Below are 9,109 nucleotides of genomic sequence, written 5' to 3' on the forward strand. Positions count from 1 at the left end.
AACTAGGGGTTTAAAGGCTTGTTGCACATGCTAAGTGCAATCGCGATGCCTGCGACAGTGAGTTAGGATTTTATTTTGTAGATTTGATTTGCTCGAGGACTAGCAAATAATAAGTTTGGGGGGTATTTGATAGACGCATTTATGTGTCTATTTTGTTCTCAATTATGTATATTGTTAGTGCTCTATTTTGTATTTATTTGATTATTTTATGTTTTTGTAGGTGTTTTTGAAGAAATAAGCTTTTGCGGAGAATTTGGCTCGAAAAGTGGTATTTGGACCCCCGAGATGAATCACTAAAAGCACCCAGAGGACGCGATAAAGGCACCCAGAAGAATTCATAAAGATACTCAGGAAGATTACTATGCGCACCCCAAAATTACTATTTCCACCCCAGTTGCTAAAGGGAGACCATCACAGGATAGGGGGAGGTCATCTTCTACATTTTGAATTTTCAAAATTGGCGGGAAAAACTTGTTTTCACGGAACAGATTAGGGTTGGATTTTTGGGGGATTTCTGAAGAAATTCAATCAGCGAAAATAGTTTGGATGGACTCATAAGGGCTAAAAATGCCCGGTAAGGTCGTTAGATTGGATCAAATTTGGTTAAGACTCGAGATTAGAGCAAAACAGGGAGTTTGAAGTTCCGGTAACCTGTATATTTTCAGGAATGATTTCGGATGAGATTTTACGCAACCTTTTCTTGGATTTGGTTTGTTATAGGCCTGTTAAGCGTAATAAGGCTTGGTAAAGGTCTTTGAATCGAAAATGGAAGGATTTTTACATGCGTGGAAGAAAAAATGGAGGTAGAGTTTTCTCGGGTATATTTGATTTTATTTGTGGAAGTAGGGTGTAAAGATGAGGTTAGAATATCCTCTGCTGGATTTTTTTCTATCGTAGAGATATTTGAAGCCACCCACAGACACGTTGAAAATACAGAGAAGGAAAGAAATCCCGTGGCCTCCGGAGAAAGAAAAGATAAGATTTCATCGAGATTTCTTGTCCAAGAGGGTTTTTGTGTGTATAAATAGAACAGGGGTGAAGCCAGAAGGGTTATCGAGAGTTTGGGGGAGGTTATCGAGTAATTGGGTGAAGTTTAGAACATTGAAGAGTGAGAAAGAAAAAGTTCCTGCTGATGCAAGGGAGGAAGAACACGAAGAACATTGGGTTGATAAAGTCAGTCTCACAAAGTAGTCTTATATCCAACCACAGAAAAGAACTATCAGATGTTTGTTCAGTTGCAAAAGGCTTTCTGTGACTGCTATTTTATTCTTTTTTGATTCTTTTCACCTTTGTAAACACCTTTTGAGCAATGAATTCATATTTTGAGCGTGTTTCCAACAAGATGAGCTAATTACCTTGTAACCAAGGCAACAGATGAAGCTACTTACACATGATTAATGAGTCACTATTTTATTTTCTCTAGTTTTATTACATAATTCACTTAATCACTGCTTTTCCAGATTTTCAAACTGTTTGCGTGATTTTCCTAATTATTTGTCATTCAATTTGATAGGTTATGCTTTGTTAAATCTATTGATAATATATGCTTAAGGTTTACAAGTAATATTTGAGAATCTGTCTGATTTTTAGTGAGTTAAGATAAAAAGGGGACTTAAAAGTTGATTAAAGTTTTGAAATCCTTATCAATCAATCATGAGTAGTAGTTGAATCCAAAGTCTTGGTTATTTCTAAAACCCCGATATCATTTTCACTTAAGTTTTATTAATTATAGCATTAAAATTTATTCTGAAACCAAAAATCTCTACAAGTCTGTAAACGAACTTTTCTTATCACTGTAAAATCTACATCAATTTTTGGCGTCGCCGACGGGGACTTGTATTTAGGTTTAGGTTTTAGGTTTATTTTTTTTATTTTTTTTAGCCTTTGTATTTTGTGTTTTTTTTAGATTTTTTTTTGTTCTATTTTACGTCTTTGGTATTTTTGTTTTTGTTGTGCAGGATTGACTCGAAGATAAAAGTGGAGAGTTGAACTTGCCAAAAAAGGAGAAACCGAAGATATTATTTTTGGACTTTTATTTGTTAGTTTTATTTTCTTTATTTTCGACTTGTAATTATTTTTGTTGCTTGTTTGTTTATTTTTATTTATTATTAAAAAAAAAAAAACTTGCACACATCAATTGCATTTTCGTCCGGCACCGATTTTAGGAAAACAAGTGGTTTAGTACGGTGAACCCTCTGGGCGTTATCATCTGATACACCAGAAACCTCAGCCTCGTACCTTTGGGTATATTTTGATGTGGCAACCCAAGCCTACCTAAGTTAGTTAGCCCAGCATTTGCATTGTACAGTTTTTGGTTGAATTCTTGTATGCCAGAACGTAAGAGAAACGCTCTAGGACGGTTTATGCGTGAAAAACCTAGAAGTGATATTTTCGGAAACAAGAGTTTTGATTACCTTAATCTAGAGAGACCTATTTTTGAACGTCCTGATTTTACTAAGGAGAGAATCCCTATTACTCGGGTAGAGCCAGAAATGGCAACTTTGAAAGCTTTGTTGAATCCGACTAGGACTACTCGTCCCTCGTGCGTTAGGTTAGCTGAAACTGAAGCAAATTATGAACTTAGACTTGGGACCATACAGATGCTCCCAATATTTCTAGGGAAGGAAAATGAAAACCCCTATTTCCATGTTAGGGTTCTGAGGAAATTTGTAGTACCCTAAAAATTAGAAACCTTGATGATGATGCTTTGAAACTTAGGTTATTCCCCTTTTCCTTGAAAGATAAATCCAAATCGTCATTATATGGTTTAGCTTCCGGGTCAATCGAAACATCTGAACAACTTAACTACATCTGCCTTTTGGAGCAAGTTTTTCCCTAGGAACAAAACATCGTCTATTAGGACACAAATTTGTACGTTTTCTCAACATGAGGGAGAATCTTTGTATAGGTATTTGGAAAGGTTCAGTGATTTATTAGCCCAATGTCCTCATCATGGCTTAGAAAAGGTTAGGCTAGTTCAGATCCTTTATGAGGGTTTAGATTATTCGACAACAACCATGGTTGAGTCTCTATGCACTGGTGGTTTTGAAAACCAAATTGTGGATGCAACGATAGAATTTTTGAATGAAATCGCAGAAAAGACCCACCAATGGGAAAATAGTAGGGAATTCAAGAAAACAATTCTTTTAGGCAAAGGGAACGTTAATAGGGTATAAGGAAGCTTTGAATCAGATGCCAAATTTGCAGCAATAGCTAAAAGGTTATAAGCTATAGAATTGGGTCACACTAGTGGTAGAGTATAGCCTTTTTGGGAAGGCAAGACTATTGAAGAGCAATCCAATGCTCTTTATAATAATAACACTAGATTTGATAACCGTCAGAAATTTAACCCATATTCAGAAACCTATAATCCTGGTTGGAGAAACCATTCGAACCTCTCATGGTCTAAGGACCAGAATCAAGGTCAGTTTAATAATTCGAATGCTCCCCCAGGTTTTGGCTATACTAAGAATCCTTCAGGACCAACTCAGTTTCAGAATCAATCCGATAAGAAAATTTTAAGTCTTGAGGAATCTCTTGCCGTTTTAACCCAACAAACTACATCATTTCATCAATCGATGATACAGGGTTTAAAGAAAATAAAAAGCTGGTACATGCTAACTCTCAGGCTTTTTACGAGTTAAAAACCCAGGTTGGTTTAATAAATGAATTCTTGAGAGAAAAAGGTAGGTATTCTAGTCAAACACAACCCAACCCTAGAGGAATTCATGAAGTAGGTGCAAAACCATCACACCAGTTGAATTCAATTAGAACCCTTAGGAGTAGTAGAGTTGTAGAAAATAAGGTAACCATGCCCGATAGTGAGCATATTATGGTTCACCCCTCAGGTCCATCCATAGTTTAGGAGACTGATGAAGTTTATGAGGATGCCAATTCGGTTCCTGAGAGGCCCTATTTTATGCCTAGAGCCCCATTCCCACAGCTATTAGTACCAACAAAGAGTGAATCCAACTTTAATGACATAATGGAGGTTTTTAAGAAAGTTACCATACACCTTCCGTTGTTAGAAGCAATTAGGAAACTGTCGTCTTATGCCAAGTTCCTCAAGGATATGTAGGCGCGAAAGCGAAAGCTTAGTGTCCCTAAAAAAGCCTTTTTAGCTAGTCATGTAAGTTCGATCATTCAGAACCCCACAACTCCTAAGTATAAAGACCCAGGTGCACCTACCATTGCTTGCACGATAGGAAAAGATCGGGTAGAAAAAGATTTACTGGACATAGGAGCTAGTGTAAACTTACTTCCGTACCATGTGTGCTTACAACAAGGATTTGGTGAATTGAAACCTACCAAGATAACACTGCAGTTGGCTGATATGTCTATTAAAATTCCTCGTGGTGTGATAGAATATGTTCTTATTGAGGTCGACAAGTTTATTTATCATGTGGATTTCGTGGTCTTAAATACCCAACATGTCCCTGACCCAAAGAACCAGATACCTGTGATTTTAGGTCGCCCATTTTAGCTACGTCTAATGCGATCATAAACTGCCGAAATGGTATTACGAATCTATCTTTTGGTAATATTACTATTGAGTTGAATATTTTTAATGTCAATAAGATACATTCTGATGTAGATGACACGTGCATTGAAGAGGTGAACATGATAGGAACCTTAATTCAGGAGTCATTACCAAACATCATATCAGAAGATCCATTAGAGAGTTGTCTATCCCACTTTAGCATGGATTTCGACGAAGATAGAAACATTGAACAAGTGAATGCTTTGTTGGATTCTATTACTGTGTTAGATATTGATAAATGGAAAGCTAGGTTCGAACCATTACTATATTTTGAGTCTACCTTAATCCCTTGTTTAGAAAAGACTCCTAAGTTGGACCCTAAATATGCATTTTTCCCTGTGATTATAGCTTCCGATCAGGAGAGTAGGCCAGAAATCATGCTTCAAGAAAATAAGGAAATGAAACATATAATTCCTACAACTTGTATGCCTCAAATGCATTTAGAGGATGAACCACCTGATTACAACTTAGAGAAAGCAATTGACCTTTTTCAAGAATCTGATGGTTTAGAAATTAGGAATATTGTGACTAGTCTATCTAGAGACACCCAAAATTCTAAGTTTGGGGGTAGTGATGGTCAAGTATCCCCATTAGAACTCCCTAACTTGGGACTCGATCCTAGTGTTCTTGAATTATTACCTGAGTCTCTTCCGACTATGCAACCTGATCCTCCTAATACTATCCAGGAGGAAATCCGTCCATTAGAGACCCGTTGTTCGAATGAATATAATTCTCAAGAAACTCATATGAAGCCCAAGTGGGCACCGCAGAAAAACCCAGTTGTCTTGCAAGAAATTTTAGATCAGGTTGTATGTCTGTTCATTTTTCTAATCTGGTGCAGTTGTCTCATAATTGTGGCAGTCTTATTTGGTTTTGTTGATCCACAGTTGTTTCGACTATTGATATATGATTTGCAAAGGTAATTAGCCATTTTGTGGTATATATGACGTCTGGATAAAGAATTTAAACTTAGCACTTCTTGGGAGGTAACCCATGCTCATGCAACATGGTAATATCTTTCCTTAACTCTTTTGCTTCAAATGGTAATAGTTTCTCCTTGTTCATGTTTTAAATTTTATCTTTAGAACATTGAGGACAATGTTAGATTTAAGTTTGGAGGTATGGGAGAAACTTTTTAGTTGCAATAAATAAACTCCAGAGCCTAGAAATTTATGCCTATTAAGGATAACACTAACCAATCTAAGTGGATGGAAGCATCTTGGTTGTAGGAGTTAAGGAACCAATCTGATTAGATGGAAACATCTAAAGAGTCTATTTATAAAAGCACAAAGCTCAGGAGTTATAAATAACATGTTGGGATCCTAGTCCCACATTGGTTAGATGGGGCTTAATTGGTAGTTTATAAGTCAATGAATTCCATCTTCTGGTCAACCGGTTTTCTTCTTTTTTAACCGGTTTTCGAGTTGAGTTCTACCCATGGGATTATGACGAGTTTAGGGTCGGTACGCTAACATTTGGTATCAGAGCCAACCACCACGATCCATGCCCGCTCCACGGAAGGGGTGACCTATAGGCTATATTAAAGTGTTGGGGCACCTATGTATGGGCGTAGTTGTCACCCGCATTGAATACTGATAAGGGAGTGAAGCCTCCATAATATAAAGGGATACCTTCGGGTCAGTGTCGATAGAGTGGGCCAACAAGGACGTTTGGTCTGGAAGCGTGGTGGGATGTTGGGATCCTAGTCCCACATTGGTTATATGGGGCTTAATTGGTAGTTTATAAGTCAATGAGTTCCCTCTTCTAGTCAACCAGTTTCCTTTTTTTAATCGGTTTTCAAGTTGAGTTCTACCCATGGGCTTATGACGAGTTTAGGGTCGGTACCCTAACATAACATGGTAGTTTCGCCATATCTCGTTGAGTCCTTTTCAGTTTTGTTTTTATATTGTTTTCTTTTTAAAATATGTTTATCTAAGTGATTAGGTGGTTCTCACGAATCAAGTTGTTACCACTGCTAGGATGAAATAGAGTGATTGATATACCAAAAAAAATGAAAAAATGAAGAAAAAAAATTGTTATGAATTTTTTTTTTTTAAATAAAGTTTTTAATTTTTATTTTTAACAAAGCAAAAAAATTTCCTTATTTGAAAACCAAAAGGCCACATAAAATTACAATTTATGAAATAAAAACTCACATAGAAGGCAAGCGAGCAACAAGCTGCGCCGCAAGCCCTTTTTGAATTGCAAAACCTATCCTGTTAAAAACAAACTCTCTCGAACCGGGGGTCATGACATTACTGTGCATGACTTTCTGGACTCTCTTAAGAAGTCCTACCGCCTCTGGAGCCAAAAAAACCAAAAGTATCAAAAGCAAAGGGGATAAAAGAATGTCCATTGTCAATGCACGCTTTCTCATGCTTCACTATCTTACCTGAGGCAGCCCTCAGTGCTGCCTGGACAACTGTAAAGGCACCATGTCCAATTCCAACTAAAGGAGAAACCCTAGTGAGGTCAACACATACGTGTTTGCCATTCTCCCATCCAAAAATAAGAACGTCCGCTGGCCTGAGTGTTGATCTCCCTTCAAGGGGGTTTGTCAAAAAGTTGACAGCCGCTTCTTTCTTTGCTGAAATACCATCTCTCCATAATATATCATAATGCATATCTCTCACATGATCATGTCTATATTTAAAACCAGGATCCACTTTACAATGAACTGCATGTTCACCATATGCGTCTAAGCAACCCGTGAAACAAGCAGGGCAACGTGAATCTGAGGGGTATAAGGGGATCATTAACCTGTTCTTAAGAATACACCGGTACTCCACGGGTGACATCTTCTGACCGAGGCCTTCAATCGAAATAGCAAGAAGGAAGTCCTGGGCATGCGCTGCTTGCAGGCAACCAAAAACCGCTTTCTGTCTGTCTGATAACTCATAAACTGTATCCATGTCTTTAACCACTTTACCAAAAAGAGCACTCACCAAGTTTCTTTGTGCTTTAAGGGGGGCGGTGTCCATATTGTTGAAGTTACTAAAGTCATAATCAGGAAGAGTTGCTTATAGTGTCCTCAAGGCCTTAGAAAAATTGTCATCCATTTCCACCACTCCTCCCCCTCTTAATATGTGATCTTGTAAACCCCATGATTGCACACGTGATGCTAGAAAGTCATATTGCGACGCCTCCTTACCAGTGTATAAACCAAGGCCTCCATATCTAATAGGTAGAGTGGCTAACCTCCATAGATGAAAAAATGAAAGAAAAAAAAAAGAAGACAAAAAAAAAGAAATTGAGACCAGACTACCAGACCAACCAGAATAAATTCAATAAAGTCGACTACTGGTACCCTTGTATATGCCAGTTGTGTTGACCTAGAGTTTGGATTTTCGACCACTGGTTCCCTTGTATATGCCAGTTGTGTTGATATTAGTCACACTAGTATCTCAGTCCATTAGGATAGGTTCATTTTGGCAGTGGCCTTCAGACAGATATGAGAAACACCGTTCACCTAGTCAACATCAAAACCTTCTATGTTTTTCTCTATATCCATCTCTTAATCTAACCATGTGATTTGTGGACTCCGGATATTGATGTCCATAGTGCGACTATCTAAGTAGAGCTCTGTCACTTATATATGAATTTTAGTATGCTTGAGTGCAAACTCGTGTACAACAATTGGAATTTCGCATCAGGGTACTTTATCCTGTAGTCAATAAGTATGTCAACCAAGGAGATTCTTTAGTGCTATTCCAAGGTTTTGCGTAGGTATCCAGGGTCTGGAGTAAAGGTTTTGTGGGTATATCTCTGGTAATCCCTCCCGAGACTATAACTCGACCACTAAGGCCACCTAGGGATTTAAGGGCTTGTTGCACATGCTAAGTGCAATCGCGATGCCTGCGACAGTGAGTTAGGATTTTATTTTGTAGATTTGATTTGCTCGAGGACTAGCAAATAATAAGTTCGGGGGTATTTGATAGACGCATTTATGTGTCTATTTTGTTCTCAATTATGTGTATTGTTAGTGCTCTATTTTGTATTTATTTGATTATTTTATGTTTTTTTGTAGGTGTTTTTGAAGAAATAAGCTTTTGCGGAGAATTTGGCTCGAAAAGTGGTATTTGGACCCTCGAGATGAATCACTAAAAGCACCCGGAGGACGCGATAAAGGCACCCAGAAGAATTCATAAAGATACTCATGAAGATTACTATGGCACCCCAAAATTACTATTTCCTCCCCAGTTGCTAAAGGGAGAGCAACACATCATAGGGGGAGGTCATCTTCTGCATTTTGAATTTCAAAATTGGCGGGAAAACTTGTTTTCACGGAACAGATTAGGGTTGGATTTTTGGGGGATTTCTGAAGAGATTCAATCAACGAAAGGATCAAATTTGGCTAAGACTCGAGATTAGAGAAAAACATGGAGTTTGAAGTTCCGGTAACCTATATATTTTCAGGGATGATTTCAGATGAGATTTTAGCAACCTTTTCGTGTATTTGGTTTGTTATGGGCCCGTTAAGGGTAATAAGGCTTGGTAAAGGTCTTTGAATCGAAAATGGAAGGATTTTTACATGCGTGGAAGAAAACAGGGAGGTAAAATTTTCTCGGG

General features: G+C 37.8%; 1 pseudogene; it reads right to left on the bottom strand.

Annotated features, from left to right (window-relative positions):
- Positions 1-2,859: 2,859 nt before the first annotated feature.
- On the bottom strand, positions 2,860-2,959 carry LOC113362454 (annotated as a pseudogene).
- Between the last annotated feature and the right edge of the window lie 6,150 nt (positions 2,960-9,109).

The sequence above is a fragment of the Papaver somniferum genome, chromosome 3 (genome assembly GCF_003573695.1).
Source record: "Papaver somniferum cultivar HN1 chromosome 3, ASM357369v1, whole genome shotgun sequence".
NCBI lineage: Eukaryota > Viridiplantae > Streptophyta > Magnoliopsida > Ranunculales > Papaveraceae > Papaver > Papaver somniferum.